This window comes from Eleutherodactylus coqui, chromosome 5, assembly GCF_035609145.1.
Source record: "Eleutherodactylus coqui strain aEleCoq1 chromosome 5, aEleCoq1.hap1, whole genome shotgun sequence".
In the NCBI taxonomy this organism is placed as follows: domain Eukaryota; kingdom Metazoa; phylum Chordata; class Amphibia; order Anura; family Eleutherodactylidae; genus Eleutherodactylus; species Eleutherodactylus coqui.
Window position 1 is genome coordinate 274853609 of NC_089841.1, and position 16132 is coordinate 274869740.

Here is a 16132-nt window from a genome sequence, read left to right on the forward strand (position 1 = left end):
TTCTGCGGCGAAAATCCGCTGCGGAATCCGCAATTCCATTTAGCTAGTGGACATGAGGTCTAAAGATGTTCAGCTTGTCGTGGCTGAAAAGGGAAATAGCCATCCTAGTGCTGCGTCCACCAGTGGCCAGAAATATGGAAACAGCTGAAATATTTCTGAATCTTCTAGTCACTATTCGTTGAGTTATGGAAACAGTGTAGAACCTCCAGGTTGGCTGTTACTGTTATCCTGGCGACCGGTGGCCATGGAGGTCAGGAGGGTTGCTGTTGGAGAAACTCCCATTCTGGAATCATGTGCATCTTCAGAGGCAGGACACGTGTCTATCAGACATTGATGGCATATCCTATGGATGAGATGAGAATACCCCTATAAATGCACTAGTATGCACCTAACTATAACATGAGCATTTCATAAAGTTGAATTTCATTGAACCAAACAGTATGCGGTCATTATGAAGCCGATTCCCTCCATAACATATACAGAATATATTGTGCTTTTAGAGTCATGTTCAGGATCTATAGTAATTGCTGCACATACACCGTTTACTCCAATGTCAGAGCTGCTAAACCGCGGTTCACGCTCTCCTTCCGCTCCCATTGCTTTCCTAATTAATTCTTCTTTGCAATTTAGCCAACTGCCAACAACCTGGAAGCCCGCCAGACATCCCTGTTAACAAAATGTTTAGAAAGACGTGATTTATAAATACAGGCCAATTTCCACATCCCGTTCTCAAAGCGCCGTCCTACAATTATGCAATTACCGTAAGAAATTCATTTTGTGCTCCATAGGAGTTACTGCTCCAACCAGGACCACAATCCCAGCAGCCCCATCTCTACAGAGAATCAAGAGTAAATGACTAATATATATGTACCCCAAATGGGGCCACAAATAACCTCAAGTCCTCCCACAGAAAACAAGACATCCTATGAAAATGAATCTACATCAATGAAACCATTACGCAGCTGCCGAATAACATGAACTCTTGGTGCCGCCCCTGTAATTCTAGCATTTAATTCTCGGTTCTTGTGTTAGTCTGTCAGTACTGTAAATCATCAGGTCCGCGCTGAGACTTTCACAAGTGTTGGCTTAGTTTCCAGGTAAATGGCCACAATGGATGAAGAAGAAACAATGATAGACAATTAAATGTTACTAGCCTTGTAAAACATAATGTCAAACCTCCTGATACATATATCCATATTTGTCCTAATTTGGACATTGAAATTCATTATTATATTAAAGGGAACCTGTCACGTCTCCACAGCACCATAAACTAACTTAGGGTGTTGTTATGGGAGGTAACAGGGAGCCGGATGAAGTATTTCTATATTTACCGGCTCCCACGATCCAGCGCTGTTTCCCTCTGGAGTCGGTGCGTGCTGCAAAAAACGGACTACTTTCACAGTCCCATATGCGTGCTGTCCTATACAAGTGTACCTGGTATCATTGTATCTTGTCATCACCAGATAAATGGGTGAGACCAGATGCACACCCACAAGCAAACGCCCCCAATTTTATTGGCTGCACAGGAGAATCGCTGGCCATGATTTCCCCTCCTGCCTCGTTTTACTCACCCCTTGGACACTTAACTTGGCCTTGGTCCTCTCCCCTGCTCCTCTCTTGCATGGCGACGCCTGGGGCTGTGGCATACCCCTACCATACCCCGTCAGCTCCTCGGTGGAGCTGGCTGTTGTGTCTACCAGCAGCCGGCAACCGGGAGCATGGAGCGCCTGACCCGCCGGCTGCAGAACACACTGACAGCAGCTGGGAAAAGGCAGAAGGACAGGGGCCAGAACAGTGGCAGCCAACCGTGAGCATACCTTACATGGGATGCCACAGGGGGACACACTGACAGCGGGTCCACGGGGACGCCAGGCCACAGTCGACAGCAGCCCAGGGAGCACAGCTGCCGGCTCATGGATGAGCATAGCCAGTGGGTGAGGATTAGAGGCACAGTAGCAGACTGACATGGGAGATGCCCGCGGCACAGATTCACAGCAGCAGCGCGGTTCAGTGGGATCGCCATGCCAGAGAGGAGCAGGCAAGGGGACCAAAGGCAAGCCAAGCGTCCTCGTGTGTAAAAAAAAAAAAGCCACCTCATGCAGTTGTAGCGGGGACTGTAACCCACTCTCTGATGTCACCCCTGCCCTCCAGCTGTAGGTGTTACTACAGCCAAGTTAACTCCTTTTCTGTCCCTGTTAGTCCTTAAGATAGGGTTTTCTCTACAGCAGAGATGGGCCTCTATCTCTACCACATTCTGTGGCTGAAAGGTGCTTGAGCAAGAACAGTTCTTGGTAAATGTATAGTGGCCCAGCGTTTGGGGCCCCACAGCACTTATCTAACGATCTCATTGGGTGTGTATATATGTATGTATGTGTACTGTTAATTGGGTTAACTTATGTGTATTGGCCTGGACAGGTCAATGTCTGGTGTCTTCTCTGACTAACCTGTGTATGACTGCACACAATTCACCCTAACTCACTCTGTCCCATGTCAATCCCCCTTAACCAGCCCTGGGATTGGGTATTAGGAACTTCCTTCAGCTCAGGATGGGTTGGTGGGGATAGTATAACGGGTCAGAGTTTGGGTAGGGGCCAGGTCTAGTCTGGCAGGTGCGAGAGAGAAAGAAGGGGAGTAGATGAAGACTGAGCTCAAGCCAGGTAAAGCCTAAGGGAGGCTGGACTAAGTCTAGCAGTGCCTGGGAGTCGTGGAGCCGGCTGCAGGAGAGTCTTTTCCCACCTTGCCAGAAGGCATCTGAGTCAGGGCAGACCCCGCGCAGCCGGAAGGAAATCAGGCCTAGGAACCGTGAGCTTACAGCATCTCTGTTGAGCCAGACGTCAGGGTGTCCACGAGAGAGCCTGCACTAGTCCCTCCATTCCTCCACAAATAACTGCCCAGCGCAGCAACCAGCTAACTTATTCTGCCAGGCTTATCATCAAAGAGAGAGAGAGTTCAGGAAACCTAATCTGTTGTTTTATGTGTGAGAGAACTGCTGAAGTTTTTTCCTGCCTGCTCTGATGCCTTACCTGCATCTTGCAAGAATCGGTAAAAACTGTGTGCCTCCGGTTTTACTGAAGCTCGTTGGGCTGGACTCTTTATGTCACCGTTACACCATATTCAGAGGCACTGGCGTCACATTAAACTTGTACCATTTACTGTCACCCATCACCCTTGTGAAAATCCGCTTACTGCGCATGTCAACGTCCCACGCAGAGTAACCAGAGTAACCACCACCGTGACTAAGTCTGAGGTAGAACACCCACTCGAGATACTTCTGCTAACTTCAGCTCATTACAAATCTATGATGGTCTTGTCACTTGGGTTCATTGCCCAAACTGAAACACATCAAGCAGTAATGCAGCATGCAGCCCATCCTAACAAACTGTGCCCCCGCTGTAGGCAACCACTTTCTCATGTTTTAGCTTGGCACACAGGTGTCTGAAGGCTCAGGTATGACAACAACTTGAACAGTAGTAAAGCATCCAAGTCCTTGCTGTTTTATGCCATGACATCTGACATATATAAATCAGCCCCTCAGCAGCTCATCTGGGATCAGAACTGCAATGCACCCCTTGGGCTCTTTTTTTTTAGCCTCCGCCACAGTATCTGAAGCCCCACTGCTAACTGCACGGTCCTCTCTACATCCTGCCTGCGGTTCTAGAACTCTTTCTGAAGTCTGGAAAGGGTATAGCATTTCTCTCCTCATTATGACCTCTCCAGCCCATTCCGTCCTAACTCCTACCATTGTGCTTTGGAGATTTCCATGTAGCCTAGCCCCAGGCAGACGCAGATGAGCGTGCTCCATCGCTGGTACTGCTGTATTGCCCCTTCCTCCATCAGCTCAGTTATGTTCATCCTTGATGTTGTATCCTGGTAGCTCCGTCACAATGTAAGGTGGTCAGTTTTGTTTGGGTTCTTGATCTTTACTGAGATGAACATCTCAAGGATGGCAGAGCGAAGAGACAAACACACGGCAGTAAACTTGAGTTTATACTACAGTAGGTGCAAGGCTCAGTGGTTACAGCACAAGAGGTACAACATTTGGCATTTACAAGGGCTTTTAAAAGGCACAGAGCCTAACAACAATGAGTGTTCTCTCAGCAGGACACACAAGGCGCACAGTAGGTCACTTACACTCTGTCTATTTCACAGGCCAATAGAATCAGGTAGGAAGCCTTGGGTTGGCAGTTCCATCGTCTTGGGTCATAACATCCGTATTTCCATGGCTTTGTTGAGCCAACAATACAGTCTATTTATCCAGATATCAGTCCGAAACTCCCCAAATTCTCCTGGGAAATGTAAGGTTGTCTTCTAGCTTGGCAGTCCCAAGGAGCGCCACAGCCACCATGGGTCAAGATGACAGAGAAGTGGTCCATCCCCAAGTAAGAGTAAGATTTAGCAGTTCTAGTGAGACTTGCTAGCCAGACCCAACTCCATAATCACGGACCAGGCTGGCCATTAATTGCGATTTCCAGTCTGTTCCATACGGCTGACACAGCCACAACCAACACTTGCTGCACACTTCACTGCAAAGTAGGTCCCAACTCCGAGGGTGCACAAGTACCCCTATGTATCATGTCTACTCTGCTTAGAGCTTCAGGACCTCCCAAGTTAAACATTTGACCCTAAGGCCCCCTCACACAAATGCTTTTTACCGTGATTAGCATGGTGTTCTCAGCACCACGCTAATTGTGGTACAACAATCCCATTGTTTTCACACAGCCGCAGACAGCCGCTCGATCGCGTTTTCAGCACCCCAATTTTCGAGCGGTGAATGCTCTAACGCTCAGTGCCAAATGTCAGTGTCAGTCGCAGCTTCGCTGCAGTGAAAACCGAAAGAAAAATGTGTCAAACTTCAACAACGCCTGTGTGAGGGAGGCCTAAGGGCCCGTTTACACCAAACGACGGTGCAGAGTTCGCTCATTCACTCCTGCGGCCTGTTTATACATCGTTGGCTCGCTGACTTGTTCAGTTGTTCACAGTCAGTGTGAGTGATGAGAAAAACGGAACAATCGGTGTTTAAACTGAATGATTAGTGAACGAGCCAGCAATGATTTATAGACCTGCATCAAATGAATGAAAACCGAGTGAATTAGCATTCATTGTTCAATCCTTGGCTGTGTTTACACTGAACAATTATTCTTCCTTTTCACTCATTTAACCCCTTAGTGACCAAGCCTGTTTGCGCCTTAATGACCAGCCCAATATTGGAAATCTGATGTGTCACTTTAACACAGAATAACTCCGTAAAGGTTCTGCAGATCCCGCTGATTCGGATGTTTTTTCACCACATTTTGTACTTCATTTAGGTGGTAAAAATAGACCGATAGAATTTGTAGATATTTTTTTAAAGCGCCAAAATTGGGAAAACTGCAATATCTCAAATACGTGCAAACATAATATAGAAATTGTTGATAAGATGTATATTTCCATCTGTTTACTTTATTCTGGAAGAATATTGGAAAAATGTTTGTTTTTTTTCCCACCATTTAGGAGACGGACAAATTTAACATCTTGAGGAACATTTTGTTTTTCTGCACCATCCCAGATGGCAAAGGCTCACAGGTGTCAGAATGATAGATCCCCCACAAATGACCCCATTTAATAAACCACACCCCTTAATGTAATCACTGAGGGGTCAGGAGGATTTTGACCCCACAGTTTTTTTTCAGGAATTAATGCAATTTAGAGAAGAAAAAATGAAATTTCATATTTTTGAAAATATTTTATTTTAAAGGCAGTTTTTTTTCTATAGTGGACATGAAAAGGAGAATTTACACCCCAAAATGGATCCCCCTATTTGTCCTGTGTTCTGTGACATACCTGTTGTGGCCCTAATCCTCTTTCCGTACGCACAATGGGGCCCAATCCGAAAGAAGCAGCCGGTGGCTTTCAGAACAGACATTTTGCTTGAAGGCCTTTTAGGTCCCATTGCCCACTTGTAGAGCTCTTGAGCGGCCAAAACCATAGAGGAACCCCACAAATGACCCATTGTGAAAACTACACCCCTTAACGCGTTCCTCTAGGGGTGTGCTGCTTATTTTGGCCCCACAGTTTTTGAATGAATCTAAGCAAAAATTATGTTTTTTTTTTTTTTTTAGCAATCATGTCATTTTAAAAACAATATTTTTGTACTGTATACATACAAATGAAGACTTTCACCCAAAATGGATCCCCCCGTTTCTCCCGTGTTCAGAAATATACCCATTGTGGCCCTAATCTTCTGTCTTGATGCAAAACAGGGCCCAAACCAAAAGGAGCAATAAATTTTAACTGTCTTTTAACTTTTACGTAATCGCCATTATCCATTGGATAACAGCGATCGCATGACTGGGGACTGCTCACAGCGGCCCTCAGTCACTGCTCCAGGCTCTAGGCTACCATTAGTAGCCAGGAACAAGGAGATTTTAAATTTCCCAGGCCTTCCCAGCGTCTGCGCTTGCGTCTGCCATTTTGGCAACAAGTGCAAACGTCAAAACTGGGGTAAGGTCCCTGGGTAAGGATCCCATCGGGGGACATCGCCAGTGGCCGTAGTTAATTTCACCTTCCCTCATAGTATGGATCCATGACGGGTGGTGAAACTTTAGCTTTTTTTTTACTTTTACGTGATCGCCATAATCCATTGGATAACAGCGATCACAGGACCAATAACTGCGTACTACAGCCCACCGCGAGATCTCCAGGCTCCTGACTACATTTAGTAGCCAGGTATGGGGAAAATTTTAAATTACCCCTGTAATCTGGGTAATTCGCGCACCTTGGCTATGGGCGCATGCGCAGAAGCCTTAGGTAACTAATTTCATCTGCCCTATATTACATGTGGGGAGATGAAATAAACTTTTTTTTTTACACTTTTTTCAACTTTTTTTTAAGTATTACATGATTGCTGTTATCCATTGGATAACAGCGATCATGTGATTGGGAACCACATACAGCAACTCCCAGTGACAGCTCCCTGCTCTCGGCTACTTATACTAGCTGGGAGCAGGGAGTTTTTAAATTTCCCGGGCCTCCCAGGCTTCTGCGCATGCGTGTGATGCAATGCCAGCAGGCACATATGAGACGACGCTAGCATAAGGTCCTGCAGGACTGGAACGACAGGCGACATCGTGGAGGACGGGGGTGAGAATCCTCAACTCCCCTTATGGATATGATCCATACGCTGAGGAGCTGGGAGGGCAAGATGCTGGCTTGTCACGCCGCACTTACCAGGCTCCCCTTTCGGAGGGATGTACACAGCCAGGGCAGCGCTGGGCCTCTTCCGGGCACTGCTGTTCCAATACCCATAAACATTGGCGGGGAAATAAAGGAGCCACAGACAGTAGTATAGTACCTCCGGGAACAGTCAGGGCCTGGAATAAACCTTACTGGAAACTTCAGCAATACAAGCCACACAGGACAAGTTTAGAACGTGCAGGAATGGGATGAAACCAAGTACCTCCACACGGCAGACCCAAACTTCAGGCCACTCGTGTGTGATAAAATAAAGACGTGTACCTCAGCAGGACTCAGACTTTTGGATGCTTGAGTGTGAACAATGAAACTGAAGTACGTGTGTGAATTGATTAGATAAGCTTCTCCGGCGTGCTCGCGCCGCAGAGCTGGTCTGCGCATGCGAGACGAGGACGCCAGCACCGGAGGGGTAAGTGAATAACTTCTGTATGGCTCATATTTAATGCACGATGTATATTACAAAGTGCATTAATATGGCCATACAGAAGTGTATAACCCCACTTGCTGCCGCGGGACAACCCCTTTAAGGCTGGGTTCACACGTGGCGGAATTGCCACGCGGAAAGTCCCCACGAGAATTCTGCCCACGGCTCCTAATCCCGGAATTAGCATTTTACAAAAATCTCGTCCACACACTGCAGCCAATCGGTTGCAGCCAAGTTGCACAAAAACTGACATGGGAAGCAGAATTCAATTCCGCAGCATGTCAATTCTTTTCTGTTTTCTGCAGTGGGCTCTCTCCTCTTTATGGGGAGAGAAAGCCGCAGCGGAATGCCGATGGCGAAACCTCTCCAAAACCCGCAGCTAAAGGCCGCAGGTTTTGAAGCCGCGCTTTTCCAGCGGAATTCTCATGGCCATTCCGCGAGAATTCCGCTGAAATTCCATTCCATGTGACCCCAGCTTTGGACAGTATTAGTAATCGTGCCCCTTTGTGTCACCTGAAAATAGTGCTACTCACTGTGCCACAGAAATAAATACTATTCTACACTGCATGCCCTCAAATAAATAATAATACACTGCCCTCCAATATAATGCATTGTGCCCCCACAGATACATTTCAGTACACCGCCCCCCGGAATAAAATATAGCACTGTGCCCCTTAAATTAATTATCTTTGTTGTCTATCTTAGCCAGACCTCCATGAAGGCTTCTTCCAGCCATAGCTCATCTCTACACACCCTCCTCATCCCGACGTTACCATCAACACACCTCTCAATGTCCTCCACACAGTAACAATTCCCTTGCTGTGCCCACCATGAAATAATAATATGCCCTTTGGTCCCCACTCTAATTATCTGCCCTCTTTATGGCCCCAAAGTATTGTGCCCCCTTTGTGTCTCCGCAGTAATGGGCTGACCCCTTTGCTGGCCCCTACAGTAATTAGTTGCCCCATTAGCTCCCAAAGTCATGGCTGCTCGTCTTTGCTAGCAGAAATCTACTCGACTCACCTTTTTCGCTCCCGTCAGCCACTCTGATGCCCATCCTGACAATCTCTCAGCTCTCCTCTAAACAGTTATTCACATAAGCAATCCCTGACCTTGGACTTTGTAGCACGGAGTCCAGGCAATGGTGGCAGTGGTCACATGCTCAGATCGAAGCGGAGACCACCCGGACAGCAGCTGAAGCAGCAAGGTGGAGTGTAAATGGTGAGTATGCTACATTTCTTGGTGTAAGGGCTGATCAGGAGCCGGAAACCCTGATGTATCACAGGAACTCCAGGTGACTTGACAGGTCTGTGACTACTCCAACCACCCAAACAAACAACTGGCTCTTCCCTGCTGATTGATCAGAAGGCTTGACGTGTGTTGAAAGCAATTTTAGTCACTTGACCGACCAAGACATGTTGGGGCAGAAATGTATTTCCAGAGAACAACCATAATTGGTTGATCGCTGAATGATGTGACTGATTGGCACACGCCGGGTTGCTGGTTGGCACTTGCCAAAGAACTGATAGCGATATATAAAAAGTGCAACCGACATTAATCCACAGCGGTAAATATGAATATTTTGAGTTTTGCACTTTTTTTGGTCATTAGAACTGTCTGCAGTCGCTGGGATCTGTTCTGTAGGTGTAATATTTAGAAGAAAACAGGGGCAGAGGACTCAAGTATCTGTCACTGGAAGATCCCTAAACTATATCCTTTATTTGATTATTTAAAACTTCGGCTTCCATCGAGGCTGGAGGCTATGCCGCATCTGTGCTTATTTTAACCCTGTACTATCCAGATAGAGCTAGGCGCTTGGAAGACTGAGAGATTGTTGACAGCCATAGAATTAGAAGCCTATCCCCTATCATGTAGCTCCAGGAAAGAATCTAGGCCAGGGATATCCTTCTCTTCAGGAAGAACCCATTTAGGCATCTCCACCGCACTCCTAAGTGAGGACTCTTCAGCGTATCCTCTAGACATGCTCAGTTGGGGTCATTAGTGTTTGCCCCGTAGAGGCACTTGCAGAGTAGGTTTGGTTTATTTTGGGTTATGGATGGCTAATGCCAAGCACAACATCATTTAAAATGCTGAGTATTAATTTCAGGCACTTTGGTCTATTCCAGGACAGATTTGCCTGTTACTTCAGCATGTTTGACGTTGGGCTATTGGATATTAGAAACTGAAGATTGAGTGCATATCACTAGGTCTGGATCCAGCTGTAGTCCTGATAGCTGCCATATGGTACCTAGACTGGAAATCTGGCAGTAATAGTACAAACTGCCATTCCACTCTTGGACCAGAATCCAGATCTCGCGTTCACCCCTAAGGGGGATTGGATGGACCAGTGCTCACACCACCTGCACATTGACCATATAATTGGTACAGATCCCTAGTAAAGTTGTGATCAGCCAAGGGTATTCATCACAGAGCTCAACTGTGATAATGCATATATCTACACGCAGACCCGCTAATCGCTTAATGGGGAATGTGGTAGCGGATAACTACCCTGTATATGCTACAAAATAATATCCCTAAATATAAGATTTACCTATTTAGGAAAAACTGAATATAGAACCCATATGGACTTGGGTGCATATATCCGTTTTGGTAGTTATACAAGCTGCTGATATTAGACACAAGGTGGTGAGGATATATTTTTCTTGTTTGTTCGTTTGGAAGCAAAGTTTTAAATAATCAAATGAAGGATATAGTTTAGGGATCATCCCAGTGATATATAGAAGAAGTGCAGACTGAGAGCTCTGGGGACTGTGAGGCCGGATTATCATGAAGACAAGAACATTTTAAAAAGTACTATACTCGCCTCCCCTCGGCCGCTCCGGTGACTGCCGCGCCAACCTCGCAGCTCTCCTTGCAATAGCCGGTCACGTGACAACTGCAGCCAATACCTGGTCTCTTTTGTACCACTAAGGCCAGGGATTGCAATGGTCACATGCTCTGTTCATGTGACCGCAGATTTCTAGAAGTGAATAGACATCGGCAGGATAGCAACTAAAGAGGTGGGGTAGAGCAAAAAACATGAGTGTGTTGCATTGTTTACATTTTTTGTTTATATATTTGCAGCAATTCGTCACAATTTTTGGTGCAATTTGGGCTCCGCCTATTATTGAACAAGTTGGAAAACTGTCTGAAAGTGTCTAAAATACATAGTAAATGCGGCATAAAGCACGTGGGGCAGTTTTGCTGTGGAATCTGCACCAGAAAACTTCCGTATGTTGAATAGTAAATCTGCCCCGATGTCTGGAAGTATTTAGAATGCTAGAAATAAAACCCTAATAACAAATAGCTTACAGCCGAAAAAATGTAAACATTTGAACTTTGCATATCATAACCGCTGTTGGAGCCAACAGGCCTCCCTGAGGTCACTGCGAGGGCCAAATTAGTTGTTCAGAAGTTTTGTGCACAAAAGGTACCAGATTGACACAATGCCCTGTATCAGGCCGTGCGCTCCTGATTGAGTCCCATCATAACGGTACAGCTATAGTGGGACATGACACATCAATACACATGTACGCCCCCAACATCATAACAACTCATGATTGGATTAGTATATAATGACTCTAATCATTAACATATGTTAACGCCCCAGGTGTATGCCGCTACCAAACGTCATTTCTAAGACTCAAGTAGCATAAACTTTATTAATATCCCTGCCTGAAGCATAGGAATGCAAGAGAGGAGTTAAGAAGCAGCTCCCCTCAGAGTTTTCTCGTGAGATAGGTGCGGAGGAGTGTAGACCAGCATTCTGCTTGCACATACCAGGGTATAAAATTGAGCTCGTTCAACATTTAACTGCTAGCCATCACCTATGAAGGTAGATATATGAATATATATATATATGTATGTGTGTGTGTATGTGTGTGTGTGTGTGTGTGTGTGTGTGTATATATATATATATATGTATGTGTGTGTGTGTGTGTGTGTTAGCCTCGGCTGATGTAAGAAACACGTTTATTATTACTATAACAATAACCATTAAATAAAGAGCTACATGAGAGTATTTTAAAGCGTACCTGAGCTTTCATAAAAAATTCAAAAACAGTGCAGTGAACGGGACTTCGGTACGGAGCTCAGCACAGCATTCGTAAGAGGGGAGCAGGGCACCTCTCACTCCTCTTACACACACATAGACTGTTAGATGAGGGTATGTTGCTTGAAAAATAAGGTGTTTATTTAACCATAGCTTCTAGAAGATGTACAAATAAGGTTGAACTAGTAGGTGCTAAACTTGGGAGTTGCATACTGTGTCTGGTATCCTGCTGAAAAGGACACATAGGAGCACTATTGAGATTTGCTGTGTCTCATCTGCTCTCAGACAAACACCATTGCTAAGACCACCACTGGTGAAGCTTATTAGGTAGAAGAGGCTGACTGAATGATAACAGCTCAAAGTGGTTCTCCCAATAGTTCCACTAGTTTCCCTTTTTGGCACATAAATGGATAATCCACATTGATCTTGCAATCTGTGAAAAATATGTATAAGAGGATCTCATTGTTGAAATCAGTGATCTCAAACCACCACTGATTTATGAGACAAGATGAGCAGTACTTGGGCCACTATTGTTTTATGTATGTGGAGGACCAAGAATAGCTTAGAAGGTGTCAGAAAGTACCCATTTCTCTTAATCATCTCCTTGCTTTTCAGTTAGGTTGTGTCAGGGAACAGGGTCCGGGATGCTGGAAGTCCCTGAAAAATGCCCGCAACCCCTGTCTCTACCTACTTGCGCCCCTGGGATAAGCCCCAGGGTGACATCTGGGCGACAGTCCCTATTCGGGACATGGGGACAGACAACAGACAGACACTAGAACAAACAAAACACCAAGGGAAGTCATACTATACGGGTTGGCAACAGGAGGGTACGAGGTACGAAGGGTCAGGCAAAGGCAAGTCGGGTCCAAAAAGCAGAGATTCAAAACGGGAGTCAAATACAAGGAAACGCGAGTGCAGCTGGAAGACCAAACTAACACTGGTAACTGTAGAGAGGCACTGAGACGTTTAAATGCTGTCAGATCTCCCGCCCCAGCAGCTGATTGGGGCAGGGAGTCTGACAGCAGCAGAGACTTACAGCGGTGCTGGGGAAAGCACCCCTAGCCCTGCAGAACAGGTGAAGATCAGAAGCGTGTCTGGTTGCCATGGTGCCAAGGACGCGGCACCCACCACGTCCCTAGCAACCCGGCGGCAAGGAGGAGCACGGCGGCCTGGGGAGGTAACCAGGACAGGGGCTCCCTTTCACCGCACAGCAGCAGTCTGGGTGACAGGACCAATGATGTGGGCACGGAGGACCCGCGAGCCGCCGGTCCTGACAGTACCCCCCCTTCTACGCGGGGGACACTGGACCACCATGACCCGGAGCAGGCTTGAGGGGAAAAGCTCTGTGGAACCGTAGGACCAACTGTGGTGCATGCACGTCCCGAGCCGGAATCAACTTTCGGTCCTCTGGGCCAAAACCTCCCCAGTGCACCAACTATTGTAGAGCACCTCTAACCTGACGGGCATCGATCAATCGCTCTACCTCATACTCCAGTTCCCCCTGTACAAGTGAAGGAAAGGGCGGGTTCTGGGCAGGCAGAGCTGGGGTTACATATTTTTTAAGGAACCCCTTGTGGAAAACATCATGAATCTTTCATTACTGCGGAAGAGACAGTCTGTACGCCACAGGAGTCCCCATCTGAAAGATGGTGAATGGACCAACAAAGCGGGGCGCCAGCTTTAAGGACGGAAACTTAAGTTTCTAATTTTTTGAGGCAAGTAACACCTACTCCCCAACCACAAAGAGTGCAGAGATTGTGCGTCTTTTATTAGCCTGACCAAGACGTCTTCCCTGGGAACCCTGAAGGTTCTTACGAACCTGGGACCAAACTGTGCACAGTTCATCGATGACTACATCCGCAGATGGAGTATCCGAAACAGAGGGAGCAGAGAAAGTAAACCAGGGATGGAACCTATAATTACAGAAAAATGTCGAGACCTGAGATGATGAATTAACATGATTGTTTATGGCAAATTCAAGTAGAGGGAGAAAATTAACCCACTGATATTGATTATCTGAAACAAACAGTCGCAGTATTGAATTAATTCTTGATTCATCCTCTCAGTTTGCCCGTTCAACTCGGGATGGAAAGCCGAAGAAAAAGATAAATCAATATTCAAGTTCCTGCAGAAAGCTCGCCACAAGCGAGCGACAAACTGTACACCTCTATCTGAGACCACATCTTCTGGAATCCCATGCACCACCTCCTTGATAAACATCTCAGATAATAGTTTGGCGTTTGGTATCTTGCCCAGAGGAACGAAATGTGCCATCTTAGAGAACCGATCCACGATGACCCAAATGACCGTATTCCCCTGCGACGGCGGCAAGTCGATTATGAAGTCCATGGATGTGACCAGGGCCTGGACGGAATGGGCTTGGGAAGAAGAGGCCCCTCAGGACGTATGCTGACACTTCTACATGGCGCACACAAGCAGTGACAAATGCTCGATCGTCCTTAGCCACATGAGGCAACCAATAGATTCTGGAAAGTAGTTCCTAAGTTGCCTGGATACTGGGGTGATCTGCTAGGACTGAGGCATGCGTCTCCTCTAACGCTTTCGACCTCAAAGGTAAAGGAACAAACAGTTTGCCTTCCGGAAGGGCTCCAGGGGCAGACTGCTGTGCAACATGAATCAGAGGTGAAAGATCAGAGGAGACAGCGGCGACAACCACCCCAGGGAAGAGGATAGTCTCAGGCTCAGACTCAGAAGGTTCCCGGGTGCCAAAACTCCTAGACAAGGCATCAGCCTTAACGTTCTTCAAACCGGGTCGGTAGGTTACCAGAAAGTTGAAACGTGAAAAGAATAAGGCCCAACAGGCTTGCCGAGCATTCAACCTCTTAGCTGAATCTAAATAAATAAGGTTCTTATGGTCTGTGAGTACCGTGATCTGATGACGTGCTCCTTCCAAAAAATGCCTACATTCCTCAAAGGCCCACTTAATAGCTAATAACTCCCGATTGCCTATATCTTAGTTCCGTTCCGTAGAGGAAAACTTTCTAGAAAAATAGGTACACGGTCTAAGATTTGTGAGTGTGGAGGGACCTTGAGAAAGTACCACCCCTACTCCAAACTTGGAGGCATCCACCTCCACCACAAACGGGCAGGAAAGTTCTGGTGGGAAGAAGACGGGCACTAAAGAGAAAGCCGCCTTCAGGGTAGCGAAGGTCGCAAGCGCATCGGAAGACCAGATACTCACATCCGCCCCCTTCCTGGTGAGATCCGTTAAAGGCTTAGCCAACACAGAGAAGTTTTTAATGAACTTGCGGTAGCAATTAGCGAACTCCAGGAAGCATTGCAGAGCCTTCAAGGTGACTGGCTGAGCCCACTCCATGATGGCTTTCCCCTTCCCAGGATCCATCTAGATATCCCATAGTGTAATGACATACCCTAAGAATGATATTTTCTGCACACCAAAAACACATTTCTCCATCTTCGCGAATAACCTGTTAGCCCTGAGTCGAGTCAGCACGGTCTGAACATGTTGTCCAGGTACACTATGACGAACACGCCCATGATATCCTGAAAGACGGAATTCATGTACCCTTGAAAAATGGCAGGGGAGTTACACAACCCAAAAGGCATAACATGGTGCTCGAAGTGGCCGAGAGCATATTAAATGCCATCTTCCACTCATCCTGCTCCAGAATACAAATTAGATTGTAAGCTCCCCTTAGGTCGAGCATAGAGAACCACTGGCAACTGGCAACCTGGTTGAGGAGGTCGGGGATGAGTGGAAGAGCATATTGGTTTCTGATAGTGATCTTATTCAGCTCTCTGTAGTCAATACAGGGTCTGAGACCCCCATCCTTCTCCACAAAGAAAAACCTGGCACCTACTGGAAACTCTGAGGGTCAGATGTGCCCCCTGGCCAAACTATCCCGGATATAATCCTTCATGGACTCCCTCTCCGGAACTGTAACATTGTAGATGCGGCCTTTAGGGAGTTTGGCCCCAGGAATCAAATCAATCTTACAATCCCATTCCCTATGGAGAGGCAAGACTTCAGATAACTGTTTCGAGAAGATGTCTGAAAACTCAGAGAGGTAGTCAGGTAGCTCAACCCCCTCGCAGGTGTAGATATGCACCTCCATCGGGAGTACGTGATTGGCACAGCGTGAACCCTACTTGACCAGTTCCAACATGTGCCAGTTAACTACGGGGTTGTGTTCCCTTAGCCATGGTAGCCCTAACACTATGTCTACAGACAACTGTCTCATAACAAGAAATGTGCAGAACTCAGTAAGTAAGGCTCCTACCATAAACCATAACTGCAGGGTAACCAGATTCACAAGGCCGGCCTGCAATGGAGTCAACCCTAGAGATCAGAATAGGAGAGTCTAAACGTAAAAAAAACCCAGACGTTCAGGCCACGAAATCAAAGTTAAGAAAATCTGCCGCAGCCCCAAAATCAACAAAAGCTT